Source organism: Felis catus, chromosome B3, assembly GCF_018350175.1.
Source record: "Felis catus isolate Fca126 chromosome B3, F.catus_Fca126_mat1.0, whole genome shotgun sequence".
In the NCBI taxonomy this organism is placed as follows: domain Eukaryota; kingdom Metazoa; phylum Chordata; class Mammalia; order Carnivora; family Felidae; genus Felis; species Felis catus.
In genome coordinates, this window is record NC_058373.1 from 2,897,214 (window position 1) to 2,912,153 (window position 14,940).

Genomic DNA, 14,940 nt, shown 5'->3' on the forward strand with positions numbered 1-14,940 from the left:
AGGCCGCCCCAGTTTCTCAGATGAACCCCCAGGAGCCGCCAGCGGCCCCACTTCCCCCTCTGCCCGCCTTACAGGGGCATCAGCAACAACGTCCTCCTCAAAACGTACCCCTGCCTTTGGTGTCCTTCCTCACCAACAAGCACGGGGCCCTGCTCACCTGGTCTCCCATTCTGCCCGCCACTCCGTGCGTCCAGAAGCTCTCACACAGCCTCTGCGTGTCCGCCGTGGCCATGAGGTCAGTGAACATCTCGTCCGCTGTGGGGCTGCAACGGTAACAGAGTCCAGCTTCAATCGTTAGATTCCCAGGACACCACTGATGTCCCATTTCGAGCATCTGGCAGAGGCCTCAGCCCGGCCGGCCTGGCACGAAGGACACTTACTTCCTAAGAATGGCATTTGTGCCTGGGCAGTGCTCCGCTGGGTCCGTGTCCCTCGTCACCCCTGCGGGCAGCAGGATGCGCCCAGTGCCCGGAAGGGACAAAAGCTTGTGGTATTTCCTGTCCAGGATCTGGGAGCTACCGTCACCCTCCCTGCCCGACAACACACACGGAAACACTACCGCCCTGCTCCCCGCCAGCTGGGGTTTTACTGGTCATTCCGTTTATTCCCGGGACGCACAGACAGGACAGTGGAACAGAGACTGCAGGGCACGGTGAAGAGCAAAGGAGAAGAAATTTGGGAAGAGGGAACGAGGGATCCCCTCTTGCTGGGTTGGCTTGCCTCTCAACACCACCGACATGTGACGTAGTCTGAATGTGACTTTTGTCCCATCTCAACAATGACAAATCATAAAAAAAAAAAAAAAAAAAAAAAAAAAAGTTGGTCACAAAGCATAAAAGGAAAAACGTCTTAACCCTACAGCCTAATGACACAGTTCCCATCCCTGGCCCAGCATCCCCTCCATCCATGGGCCATCCTGGGTCCCCCATCTTGTGGTTCCCCAGCTCCTCTCCTAACAAAACCCGACCGGATCTTGAAGAGGGGAAACTGAGGGAGCCGAACCGAGGTGGAAAAGGGGCAGAGAGAAAAGGAAGAGACCTGAAAGAGGGGGAGGGGCGAGGGACCCAAAGGCCCATCCAGAGCTGGATTCAGAGACAGCCTTCTTTGGTGGGTGCTGACCTGAGGGACAGAGACAAACACCGGGCTCCTGCGTGGCCTGGGGACGTGAGAGCTGGAAAGAGCAGAGGTAATGGGGAGAGGGAGCTGGGAGGGGAGGTGGCAGGTTCTCCTCGACCACCTTCCAAGGACCCCAGGGAAGATCTGGGGACACCTTTCAAAACTTGACCCCTCGTTCCCCAATATCTGTTTCTGGTTCAGGACCCTCATCACAAACCACCTCCAGGAAGTCTACGAAAGGACGTCCTGGTGACCTCCATGTCCGAGCTCCTGGAAGGCAGTCCCACATCAGTCCCCGGGGCCATCGGGGCCACCGTCTCTTCAGGAGTGACCCGGGGTTTTGTGGCATTGGGCTGGAGGTGCAATGGCCGGGGGGAGGTTGTGTTAAGTCCACCGCGGCTGCTGGGACAGAACACCACAGGCAGGGGGCTTAGGTGACAGTCTACACCTCGGGGTTCCGCGAGTGACAGCTGGCACCTCCGGGTTCTGGAAGCCGGGAGGTCCGGGATAAGGTGTCTGCTGAGTCCCGCTCGCCGCCCCTCTGGCTGTGCCCCCACGTGGGACCCTGCCCCCCTCCCCGGGCTCTCTGGGGTCTCTATTAGAAGGGCACTAACCCCAGTCCCGCAGGCTCCACCCATGTGACCCCATGTCCTCCCTGGGCGCCACCTCAGAACCACCCCACCGGGAAGTAGGTTTCAACCTGGGAATCTGGGGGCACAGCACGCTCCGCGTCGTCTACACAGGCGGAGGTGGCCCTCGGTGAGCGCGGGGGGAGGGAAGAGCCCCGACAGCGCGCTGGGCCTGCGCTAGAGGCTCCGCGTGCCCCCGACGCCACGCCGCGGACCCGGGGTACGACCGCCTTTTACCTACCAGGGAGGTCACGTGCCCCAAGCCCATCCAGCTCGCAAGCGGCCGCCTCAGGACCCGGACGCTGAGCTCTCCGACCCCAGGGTCCAGTACTAATCACTCTGACACCCAACAGCCCGGCCCTGCATCCACGTCCGGGTGGGACAGAGGAGGATGCCCAGGTTCGCGGCTTTGCAATGGTGGGTGAAACCCCGAGCTTACGCCGCAGGTGATTGGAGGAGTTTGACCGAGCATCCCTACCTCTTGGCTTCCCATTGGCTGCTGTGTCGCTGCACCCTCCTCTTCCGGCCCCTCCCTGAGAGGCTGGCCCAAGGCTCCAGAGCTTTGATTGGAGGGGCAGGGAGGGGCGGGGTTGTGGGATCGACACGCCCACCAAATGGGCAGGGCATCGTGGAGCCCCACCCCTTGGCAGCCGCCTGCGGGGTGGTATGTCCCGGATTTTCCCAGATGTGGCACTGAAGTCCCGCGTCCTGCAGGTCAGGACGCGGGCCCTGGGCTCTCCCGGCCTGGAAGGCAGGTGCTTGCACCCCTGCGGCGGCACATGGGAATCCTGACGCCAGAAGCTGCCCCTGGGGCCCTGCAGCGCCCTCAGGCCAGAGACGGACTGGGCCTCCTGGGCCAGGTCTTCCGCCTAGCTTGGCGAATCACCCGGCTGTCCCCAGTTTCGTCGTGTTCTTCGCGTTTCTCAGGTAGTGGTAATCAAAGAAAGTGGAGTGTCTGGGAAGTCGTTAGGAACGCAAATCCCCTGACCCCACCCCAGGCTCACTGAGTCAGGAACCCTGGGGCTGGGACCGGTTCAAGAATCTCCCTCCAACACTGAACTGTGACTTTCCACCTTTCTTCTGAGGTCCAGCATGGGACCAACAGCCGTGGGAATGGGCTATGGTCCCGAGGCCCTGGGCATCCGGAGAGCATGGCCTAAGCTGGAGAGAGCGGAGGCAGAGAGCTCATTCTCCAAAGGACGAGTCTGTTTAATGGTCACCGTTGGAGGTAGAGTGGAGAGTGTTGGACAACAGGACATGGCTGAAACCACATGTAGTGGGAGGGGAGAGCAAGCAGGCGGCCGGCAGGGGCGGAGGGGGGAGCCTGTCTTCAGAGACCACATCCCACCCCAGCCAGGCCTGCCTCTGCCTGGTTCACTGTGTTTCTAGACCTCCCGAGGCAGCCGTCTTCAGGATCGGCATCACCTGAACAAACGGACCACCGGGAAAAATTCCTGAAAGTAGTTTGCCCCAAAAGATCAATATTTACTTTCTAACGAGCAATGTTCGATGAGATCCTCCCTCAGTCGGACCGCGGCCCCATCACTCACCTGTGCCCACAGCAGGCCTTCTGCTCTGTCAACGGCTGCATCCAGCTGATTTTATGGTTGTGATAACCTGGGTGCCCTGAGGCACTGCCACATTAAGACTGAGGCCTCAGGGCAACGGTCAGCCTGGCCGGGTCCCATCCAGGGTGATTTTGCCGCCCAGGGAACATTTGACAATGTCTGGAGACATTTTTGGTTGGCACACTGAGGGATCTAGAGGGCAGAGGCCAGGATGGTGAGTGTCTTCATCCTACCATGAATAGGATAGATGCTCCCCCCCACCACAACAAAGAGTCATCTGGCCCCCAAATGTCTCCAGTGCTGAGCTGGAAACCTGCCCCAGGGCCTCCTCTCCATTATCAATCTCCGTCACCTCCTTGGCAGGGGAGGCCCCCATGATATGTCTGGGGAAACCCGCTCATGTATTTCCCAGCTTCACTCACTGACTGCTCACTTATATATCGCTTTATCACGACAAGGAGTATAAAAGAGGGATGGGGGTGCTTGGGTGGCTCAGTCGGTTAAGCGTCCGACTTCAGCTCAGGTCATGATCTCACAGTTCGTGAGTTTGAGCCCAGCATCAGGCTCTGTGCTGACAGCTCAGAGCCTGGAGCCTGCTTCGGATTCCGTGTCTCCCTCGCTCTCTTCCCCTCCCCCACTCACACTCTGTCTCTCTCTCTCTCTCTCTCAAAAATAAATAAATAAACTTATTTAAGAAAAGAGTGATGTATCAGACATATGGAGGAATGAGAATTTTCTCAGGCTTTATTTAATTTTAATTTCAGAGACAGAGAGAGAGAGAATGCAAACAGGGGAGAGGGAGAGAGAGAATCTTAAGTGGACTCCGTGCTCAGCCTGGAGCCCGAACCGGGGCTGGATTCCAGGACCCTGGGATCGTGACCTGAGCCAAAATCCAGAGTTGGATGCTCGACTGACTGAGCCACCCAGGTGCCCTGAATTTTCTCAGGTTTCAAGTAATCAGAGAAAACACGAACAGAATTAACAGCAGAGATGTTAATCTTTTAGAATCGAAATCTAACCAAACTAAATGTAAAGGGAGAAAGTTGATTGCAAAACATATTTACATTAGAAGTGATTTTGGATTCAGGGAACCTGGGTGGCTCAGTCGGTGAAGCCTCCAACCCTTTGATTTCAGCTCAGGTCGTGATCTCACACTTCATGAGACTGAGCCCCACGTTGGGCTCTGTGTTGACTGCGTAGAACCTGCTTGGGATTCTCTCTCCTCTCTCTCTGTGCCTCTCCCCTGCTTGTGTGTGCACCCTGTCTCTCTCAAAATAAATAAATAACTTAAGAAAAAGGAGTGGTTATGGGTTCAAATCTATGCAATTCTTGCAAATATGACCGGAAAAACAAAACAAAAAAAACAAAAACACAACTGAAGCTCGAGAGAGAGAGAGAGAGGGAGAGAGAGAGAGAGAGAAGTGGTCTTTATTCTAACACTACCTTCTACCGTTTACCGGGCCCTTACTATGTGCCCGGAGCTGTGCTAAGCCCTTGGTATATTTTATCTCATTTAATCCCCACGACAGCACGTGAGCGACACGCTCATGATTTCCATTTGCACAGATGTCGAACGGAAGTGCTCGGAGGTCGGGTGAAGCGTCCCGGGCTCCCGTAGCTGGTAAAAGGCAGAGTCAGGATTGGAGTCCAGATCTGCCTCATTAAGTCCAGTTCTCACTAGCAAACGGATGGTAAAAAGTCAAAACACTTGGATGAGGGACAAGGTGGCGTCCCACTGAAGCCCTGGGATGGTATGACTCGGGACGTGGGACCCACACAGGGAAGCACAGCCGCGACTGTTCGCTGGCCAAGCTCGCCGGCCTGGCGCGGCCGGGCCTGGACGGACGCGGATTTCTGCGCGTGGGGCAGGTGGGGGGAGGGGCGAGCTGGAGGAGGCCGCCCCGTCGGAAGGAAGCCTGTGACATTCTGCCGTCCTGCCTCCTTCGGGACGAAGAGCGGGAGAAGTCCGCGCCCTCCCTGTCATCTCTTTGCTCCGTGCCGTGGTCCTGTGTCCCGGCTCTGCCTCTCACGCACGTTCTGACTCAGACAAGCCCCTGGAAGGCTCCTTTCCCGGCTCGGCTCCGCCCACACCGGCACCGGCCTCATCGCCCTCCTGCGGAACACACGCACGTGGTCACTAAAGGCCTGGCGGGTGCCAGGGACTCCGTGAGTATTTGGCTTTTACCCTTCCCTGATTTTTATCCTGGCAACAAGTTAGCGGGGGAAACACCGTTTCATACGACGAGGGCCACCTTGATGGGGTCTTAACCGCACTCACGCCTCTCCCATGGGGCCAAATGGCTGGGGCTGGCCGCTGGTGCCCCGCTGCAAGGGCCAAGCCAGGGCAGGCAGGGCAATATGGCAGGGCACCACCAGAGGGGGGCAGAGAGCCGGGATCCAGGGCCCGGCCTGGGATGGGTCGGCATGCCTGCCCCCCGGAGCAGGAACACCCAAGGGGCACACAGAGGCTCTGCGAGACCCTTCCGGGCTCCGTCACGAGTCAGGAGCTGGTGCCACCAGACTGAAGACTCCAGAGGCAGACATCTAGGTGAGGACGAGCCCAGGATGGCTCTAAGGTCGAAAAGGAAGTAGCTCTATGGAGTCCAGAAGGAACCTTCCAGAGGGGGCCTGATCCTAACCAGTGCTACTCACTGAATGTGCTGCTATTAAGAGGATGTGGTTTGGGAGACCTTAAACCAATACTCTCTTTTTTTTTAATTTTTTAACGTTTATTTATTATTGAGAGACAGACACAGAGCATGAGCAGGGGAGGGGCCGAGAGATGGAGAGACACACAATCCAAAGCAGGCTCCAGGCTCTGAGCTGTCAGCAAGAACCCGACGCGGGGCTCGAACCCACAAACCGCAAGATCATGACCTGAGCCGAAGTCTGACGCTCAACCGACTGAGCCACCCAGGCGCCCCAAACCAATACTCTCTTATTTGTGGAAATATCTGGAGCCAAACCTGTAGATTGAGGTCCACAGAATGTGTTCTGGAATGTGGGGAAGATACCCCTAGTAGTCATGGGGTGTGGGACCCGGGCAGGGACGAGGAGATGGTGTGCCAGGCAACTTCCAGACAGGAAGAGGACACTTGATAGGCCCGGGAAGGAAGGGAGACAGAGGAGAAGCCATGGCTTCCCGGCTCCAGCCCAACCCCAGGGTGTGGCAGGGTCGGCGTTGAAATGGGCTGAGGCTGGCACGCTCTGCCTTTGGGACTGCAGCTCTGGGGACAGTGTCCCTCGCGGGGAACCTGTCACATATACATGGAACAGTCAGGCCGAGTGAAAACGCAGGGCGGTGGGGTAAGGTAGAGACAAGGCCTGAGGTGGGCTGCCCGGCTCTCCCCCAGCCTACAGACGGCCACAGTGCCAGTGGATGAGAACCTCGGGTTGAGACCAGCAACCTGGCCTGGTAAGGGGCGAGGGGACCCCACCACAGAGGCCACAGAGCGCACATCTTAGTAGGGGCCAGGTGGAGGGTGTGTCTGACGCTCAGAAGCCGTGCAGAACCACGGAGAGTTGGGGTAGGGGCAAGTCAGCGACCAAAACAGAAGACAAACTTGAAGTTAATCGCCAAACCTGGGAGACAGAAGCCGAAGTAGCCCGCGGACCAAGCATCCCCACCTGTGCCGCTACCGTCCTCTCCGATTCTCGGGTACCCCCGTCCTCCCTCACGGCGGCCATGTTGCCTCCAGCCGAGCCACAGGGCCTTTGCACATCCCCTCTCTTCCCTTCAAACTCGGTTTGTTGGGTCTTCCTGGCTCGGTCACCCGCCCCTCTTCCATACTCTTGTTTATAGCACTTGTCATTTGGTTTGCTTGTCATTTTATACTCATCCTGGCAGCTTTCGGACTGACACCTGCCTCCCCCACAGATTAGGAGCTCCAGAGAGGAAGGAACTGTTTCCACCGTCACTGCACACCCAGCACCCAGCACAGACAGCAGCAAACCAGCATACTTGAATGACTGGATAAACGAACCAACTGCCCAACGAGAGGATGGAGGAAGGACCGGCCGGAGTTTGTCTCTGCGGCAACAGGGTCTCCACGTTCAGGAGAAGAGTCCGAGGCAGGAAGGAAGCCGCGTCCAGCCGCTCCGAGGGGAGCGGGCGCTGCCCTCACTGAAGGACCTGGACCTCTCCCCACATCACACTTGCTTTTCCTTGACCTCAACGTCACGGGAGCATTTTCTTTTCGTTTTTCACGGGACCTTGGTCTGGTTCTTTACTTTCCATTATGCAAATGTTCAGCAGATGAGGAAGGGCAGGACAATACACTGCGGAGAGGATAAACCACAGTTGGCCACGCCGATCTCGAGTCAGATACTGCGATTTGCACGTCTAGGAAACAAGGCCACGGCCCTGCTGAAGCCAAAACCCTGTCACCACAGCACACAAGACGAGCGCCGACTTCTTCATCCCCTGATACGCCGGCTGCGCCCAGGCTTCCCCCGGAGTCTCCAGCACGTGTCCTGCGCTTGGTCTCCTGGATCCAGGATCCAATCGGAGTCTGCGCACGGAGCGGCGTGGTTTGAAAACCATCTCGAACGGCCTCGTTCAGACCACGTGTTTAGCCGCGGGGAGTGTGGGGAGCGCCGGCCGCCTCCCGTTCACACCGGGCACCCTCGGTCCTGTCCACAGGTGCCTCGCCCTGGACGGCACGTGCGTCCAGGAATGAATAGACCTGCGGGCGCGGGCTCCCCGTACGTTCCAGAAGCCCGAGGCAGCCCCACGAGGGGGCGAGGCCACGCGCTTCGGAGGAGCAGACGATGAGCCACAGGGAAAGTATTTGCCTTCTCTCAACATTGCCAAGCCTGCCGGGAAATTCTGCCACCGCTCAGGACGCTGGGCACTGTCCCCGGCGGGTCTCAGGAGGCAGCCCCGAGGTGGCCCTGGAAAAGCCGTCCACTTGGGCGGCGAAATCCATCCTGGACTCTTGGCCACAACGCAAGAGGCACGCGTCACCAAAGTGCTCAGGGGGAGCGCCTGGGGCACAGGCATGACTTTGTCTGTTTATCTCGATGGGAATGTTGTGGTCTTCACGTTGTCTTGTCTTGGGACAAATAGGACCGTGGATCACAGGACCCCACTGGGGTCCGCACACTTCACTGTTGTGGGGCCTGCCCCCTGATCCCCGGCCTCCACCTGCCAGACAACAGCAGCGTCTCCACGCACTGGGCCCCATCATCCTCCGTGGAGTCCTGTGCTAGGTCCTCCCACAAGACACTGGTTTGAAAAGTCGGGAAAGTTCCAGAACCATGTACACCCGCTAAGAGTTTCAAGCTTGGGGAGAACCTCAAACCAGGCGTTTCGGCGGTGCCTGCGAGAGCGCCTGCTCGCGGGTGCAGAGAGAGACGCCCAGCGGCCAGGTCCCTCCCGTGTCCCGCGGTGTCCCGCCATCGTGCCGGGGAGGCTGCGCCAGACCCTGGCCTCACGGGCCGCGGGAAGGGACATCGTCGCGGAGACGCCTGACGGGGCCGTTTCCTCCCGGCAGCGCGGGTGTGGTGCCCGGTGCCCGCAGGCGCCCTCGAGGGGCCCAGTGGGATCTCCGCCTCCTCCTTCCTGTTCACCACCCCCCCGCCCCAGGGTGGTGACTAAGGGACCAGGGGGAGCGGCGGGGGGCGGACAGCCCACCTGTAAGAAGAAGGCGTGGTGGGGCACCTGGGGGGTTCAGTTGGTGAAGCCTCCCTCTTTTGATTTGGGCTCACATCATGATCTCAGGGCTCGTGAGTTCGAGCCCTGCGTCAGGTTCTGTGCTGACAGAGCGGAGCCTGCTTGGGATTCTTTCTCTCTCTCTCTGTCTCTCTCTCTCTCAAAATAAACTTAAGAAGAAGAGGAAGAAGAGGAAGGAGGAGGAGGAGGAGAAGGAGGAGGGGAGGCAATGAAAGGACGAGGCTGGAGGGACCAGGGGAAACTCTGAGGAGGTCAAGTGCAAGCAGCTCAGGTCACTCTGCTGGGGGAGCAGGTAGAGACCCCTGGTGGCCTGCAGAGCAGAGGGCTCACCCGTCCCGGCCTGGACATGCCCAAGGGCCCCAGTCTCAGCGGAGGCTTTTCTGACCCCCAGTAGGTCAGGGCCTTGGGCCTGAAGTCTTTTCCTCGAAGGCACTTACCCTCGATGGCTGGACCGTCTTCCTCCCTGACCGGGGACGTTCTGTTTCGCTGCCAGGCACCCGGCCCGGGGCTGGAGCTCAGAAAATGTTTCTTTGTTGAAGGGATCTCCCTCCCGATCCTTCACTCTCACTGGACCCCCTCCCTCTCCCTCTCGGCCCACAGCCCACAGCCTGGAGTCCTTTAGAGGCGACTCCTTGGAGCTCAGTCCCCTTCAGCACACACCCGGCTGGCCTCTCACGGTGGAAACGGGCACCGGTCCCTCCGTGGCCACCGGGGCCGCCCCGGGAACAGCCGGGGCCGCCCGGGGCAGATCCCAGGGCGGGTATAGCGCGTCCTTCTGCCGAAACCAGATTGGGTGGGTTTCCTGGAAGCAATGTGTTTCTGATGAAGGAGGACAAAGTGTCCTGTTTCTCCACAGCCTGGTCTTCCTGGTCTGGTGGAAGGCGCCCGGCTAGCTGTGCTTCTGTGCATTTTCCGGCCCTCCTGACCCCCCCCAGGGAAACCGCACGCAGACGCCCGTGCGGTGCCGGGTGAGCACAGCCGCTCAGGGATTAGCCCCACGCTCCGCCGATGCTTCGGGCGGCGTCTGTAAATGGGAAATATAACCAGTACGTACTTTGTTCCATCAGGCGGCGGGCTCGCCTGGCGTTTGCAAGCTTGGGGTCTGGTGCCCGGGTTCAAATCTCAGCGCCGCCCCCTGCTGGCTGCGGGGCCTTGGGAGGCTGGCTTCATCTTCCCGCATCTAGTTTCCTCATCTGTAAGATGAGTAGACGCCTTAGACAAGTGTCAGGAGACCTGCGAATGCCTGGCACGGAGTAAATTATTAACGCTTCTGGAGGATTAATTGTAAATTGCTGGGCACGGCGCCCAGCACCTCAGGGCTCAGCGCACGGCCTCCGCTATTATCGTAATGAGTTCTCTGATTTGCCGAGAGCTAGGGCAGCCGGGGCTCTCCGAGTCAACCTGTTCGTGCCACGGGTGGTAGTGTAATTTTTGGTCCCACTCAATCCGGTCTTCACCCCCTCAGCCCCTTGATCTAGCTGCCTCCACCACAGGTACGTGGAAGATTTGAGGCGGCCGAATGGGAGACCCAGGGTTTGTGCAGGAGTTACTATTTCTCACTCCAGTTTGAAAAGTGCAACCACACAGCTGGAGATAGATAAACGGAGGGAGCAGTAGTGAAATAGTCAATAATGCTGGCCTGTCCTCGACTCAAAGCGGGAGTGTACTTTTCAGTTGACAGTGAGAAGTTGGAAGTTACAGGCAGGTTGGGACCGTTTTCCTCTTTGGTGAAACGTGGTGGCCCTCGAGTCATGACCCGCAGGGAAAGGGGGTGTCCGAGGCCAGGCTGTGCGGAGCTGAGGCCCCCCCGCCCTGGACCACTCGTGCCACACCTGTCCCCAACCCCCGCCCCCGCTCCCCATCGCATCCGTGACTTGAGACACTAGGAGAGCAGAATCAGGTTGACAACAGTTAGCATCGGGCACCTGAGAAGCTCACAGCGCCTTCCTTGACAGAAGAGCAGAACGGAGGAAACATCCCTCTGATCCCCAACTTAACGGACCGTGTGCCAACAGCTGTGTGATGTTTGAGCAAAAGGTCTCTAACCAATCTGCTCGGTTTTCTCATCTATCAGAAGGGGCTATCGGGGAATCACGGTGGTGTTTACCGGGGTAATCACACAACTTGCTGGGGTGGAGCCTGGCACACGGTGGGGGCTCCGAAAGAGTGTTATCATGACAACTGGTGTTGTTAGAAAAATGCTGAATGGTCATGGGCAGCGTAAGCATGTGATGTATGAGACCAGCACCCATCTCAGAAGGAATCCCTGTGATGCTAAGTGACCCTGTCCAGAGCCAAGAACTGTGTGAGGGCGTCTGTGCCCTGTGACCTGTATTCCTTGCACATAAATAATGTAAAAACCCAGAGGGAAGGTGACCAGGGGTCGCTCCAGTCGACGAAAGAATTAGTAATCAGCGTGTGTGTGTGTGTGTGTGTGTGTGTGTGTGTGTGTGTTTCCAGAGCCTGTAAGACTCAGAAAAGGTACCATTTATGTTCAAGGGGAGCTTTGCCAGCCAAACCACTGTGGAGAAACAGACGCAGGGCAATCTGTCTGCTGCAGTGACTTTTGACCCTTGGAAAGGGGCCCCCGGTTTTGTCCCTGAAGTTCCCTGGGAGCATCTCCGAGGTGGGGCGCCCAACGTATGAAAGGAAGCCGTGTCCTCTGGAGCCCCGTGTGCTGAGACCAAGGTGTGTTCCGGGCGGGGGCTTTGCTTTGCTTCCTCCCACGGAGACAAATCTCCAGAGCAGGTGAACTCAGAGCTGTTCTCCCACCACTGCCTGGGATGGCGGTTCTCAGGCCCCCCGGCGTGTGAAGAGAGGACTGCCGGGAAGATGAAGGGGGTCACCACTCCCTCCTTCTGATTCAGTAGGTCTCGGGTGGGCCTGAGAATTGGCATTTCCGACCGGCTCTCGGGTCAGGTTGGTGCTGCTGGTCTGGGGCGGATTCTCTGAGAACCACTGACCCCTGGGACGTGTGCACCTGATCGCCCAAATTCCCCCGGGGCTTGCAGATGTTGAGAGCTTGGTGACCAGCCGGCGGCCCCTGACCTGGGCGCCGTGCCCTACAACCGGTGGCAGTGGACGTGGCCACGGTGCATGGATATGCGATTCTGGGGCCCCAGCGAAGGGGTGGGCGTGCAAAGAGGGATGCCGGGCACATCTTGGGAGCGGGACCCACAGCTGTGGGTGTTCAGATGCGCTCTGTAGACCCCGGGGAATTCCCATGGGGCCTCAGGGAGCTGCCACCTGCACCTGGGGCCGGGTCTGAGGCTCCCCTCCCCCCTCCCCCCTGCTCCCAACGGGGCGGCTGCACTTGGATTGTTTTTACACTGGAACTTCCACACTGGGTTTCTCGCGGAGAATGCACTCTGGCCAGAAGGGACTCTGGGGGCTCCAGGGGTGGGTGGACTCCATGTGCACCCTTTTAGGGGGGAGCAGACCCCCCTCGGGTTTCCCTACGGAGGAGGGCTTTGCCGGGGAAGCCAGACAGGTTATCAGTTGGGCGGCTGTCCCGAGGTCCCCAGGGGACCAGGCCTCAGGACCGCGCAGGGAGGCAGAGGGGACGTGTGGTTAGGGTCTGAGCGGCCCGAGGTCCCAGCCCCAGGAGCCGAGCACAGGGCTTCTGGTGACTCACCACCCCGCCACCTCCAAGGCCTCTCACGGGCACCTCTGTCTTTTTTTCTTTTAAATGTTAATGTATGTATTTTGAGAGAACGAGAGAGAGCATGAGACGGGGGAGAGGGAGGCAGAGAGAGAATCCCAAGCAGGCTCCACACTGTCAGTGCAGAGCCCAATGTGGGGCTCGATCCCACAAACTCTGAGATCATGACCTGAGCTGAAATCGAGAGTCAGATGCTTGGGGCACCTGGGTGGGTGGCTCATCCGGTTACGGAGCCTGCTTGGGATTCTCTCTCCCTCTCTCTCTCTCTCTCTCTCTCTCTCTCAAAAACTCTCAGCTGAGCCCCCCAGGTGCCCCTCGGGGTCTTCTCTTTCCCCTCCTCTTCCTCTCCCAGCTGGCTCTTGATCCCGATTGCCTGTTCAAGTTCCCGAGACCCATCATCAGTGTGCCTGGATCTCTGACCTGTGGGTGTAGCCACGTGGTTCAGAACATGCCCACTCCTGGGACAGGAGCATCCCGCGCCCTTCCCCTCCGAAGACGCTGTATGGGGGGCGTGGGGGGCGCAGACACGGGGGCTGCCCTGTCTGTGGGGTGGCCGGGCATCCGCCGGCCCTCCCGAAGTCAGGGCCGGCATCGTGCTGGCCTGTCTGGTGCATTCGACTCGGCCCTCGAGGCTCTCAGCGCGGCACCAAGCACATGTCCCCACCCACCACCACCCGCCTCACTGCGGACGCAGAGCCCCTCGGGCCCTCGGCAACTAGGCTGCGGTGCGGGACCCCTTTGTTAGCTTTTCCATCCCAGGGAATCGCCTTTTTCTGATCGTCAAAGTACTACATGCTGGATTCGCAAAGGAAAAACTTTACAGAAAAACAATGCAGAAAGGAAACCGCTCTGTTAATTACGCCCCCGGCGATAAGAAATTTCACAGGTCCGTAGCCAGGTCTCTGGTTTTTTACGGAGCGTGGGATAACGACGTACACGCACGTTTTAAGTACGTGGTAAAACGGATTCAGGCCAAGTATAGCATCTTGGGATTTCCTACCCTTCAGGAGCTTCCAGCCCTCAACCAGCTGCGGAGCCGGCAGCTCTTTCCGGATGGACGTTCGGAGCCTTCCCGGGGGGGGGGCCGTTCCACACGGCCCTGTGCGGATACCTCTGCGTGCCTTGTGTGATGCTTCCGTGGGAGAGGTTTCTAGAAAGACGCCCAGGGTGCACGTATGACCACCGTACATTCTAGCACGCACGGCCAAGCTGGGGAGAGACCACTACTCAAAGCTGCTTGTCCGGGCCGGCCCGCAGCTGCCAGGGGCTGGCCATCCCCGCCCCCCCCCGCCCCCATCTGTAGGGGATTCTGAACAACCTTCTGGGAGGGAAACATACCGTGAAAGGAAGGCAGCAGACACGGTTGGATGAGTCACAGAAGGAGGTAATAATCTCGAGTGCGCTAGTGACGGCCGCTTGAATCCATCCCCAAGCCTGGGGACGCCCGGGGCACCTGTCTGTTCGTGTGGGAGGCGGGTTGCCAAGGGGCTGACTTGCTCAAGACGCCACAAAGCCCAGGACGTAAAGGCCCGCTGCCCCGAGGCTCCTCCAACAACACCAAGAGGGAGAGAGAAGAAACAAAATCCAGCTCGATGGCTCTGGCGGGAGCGAGGCTCAGGGAACATAGTGGCGGCCGGCAGGGGCCTGGGGGGCAGTGGTGAAGAGGACGAGGAGGTCACGCCCTGCAGAGCGTGGATCTAACCCCGGGCCCGGGTGAGACACGCCCCCCCCCCCCCCCCCCCCGAGCCAGCGGTCCCGAGGGGGAAGCCGCGGTGTGACCCGGGCCACCAGGCCGTGGGCGCAGGGCTCCCTTCGGGCAGGGCAGACGCCCGGTCCGAGAGGAAGGCTCCGTGCACATCACCTGAGAAACGCCAGCCCTGTCCGAGGAAGGGACGCAGCTCTCCGAGAGAGGAGGCTGGGTGGTCTCAGACCTCGGGGGCTTCTGCCTCCTTCGGAGAACCATGTGACCGGTAAGCACCGCTTTTTCCGTCTGGATCCAACCCTTTCCAAACGCTCAGTGCTACGCATCTGGGAGCTAACAAATGCTGCTTACTTGGTGGGGGGCAATTTTAAAAACACTCCGAGGCCGCCGTGAAGCGGCCAAATGACTTCACCTCCAAGTGACATTCTCAAAAGGGAAGTTTCCTAAACAATTTTTTCCAAGTTTATTTATTTACCCTCGAGAGAGACAGAGGGAGAGCAAGCAGGGGATGGGGCGGAGAGAGAGGGAGAGAGAGAATCCCGACCCGGGGCCCGAACCCACAAAGTGGGAAATCACCACCCAAGCGGAAA

General features: G+C 58.9%; 2 long non-coding RNA genes across 2 annotated transcripts in view; both read right to left on the reverse strand.

Moving 5' to 3' along the window:
- The window catches only part of LOC109500465, a 31,425-nt gene extending 29,197 nt beyond the window's left edge, over positions 1 to 2,228 (reverse strand). The window contains exons 1-2 of the long non-coding RNA XR_006598783.1: positions 1,987 to 2,228; positions 158 to 263 (exon numbers count right to left, since the gene is read on the reverse strand). This is a non-coding gene — a long non-coding RNA (uncharacterized LOC109500465). The remainder of the gene's footprint in view (positions 1 to 157; positions 264 to 1,986) is intronic.
- Positions 2,229 to 4,539: 2,311 nt separating this feature from the next.
- Positions 4,540 to 13,885, reverse strand: LOC123385783. Its single transcript, XR_006598787.1, has 3 exons — positions 13,649 to 13,885; positions 10,042 to 10,180; positions 4,540 to 5,426 (listed from the first exon to the last, which is right to left on the reverse strand). It is a non-coding gene; the product is annotated as an uncharacterized LOC123385783 (long non-coding RNA).
- Positions 13,886 to 14,940: the final 1,055 nt, after the last annotated feature.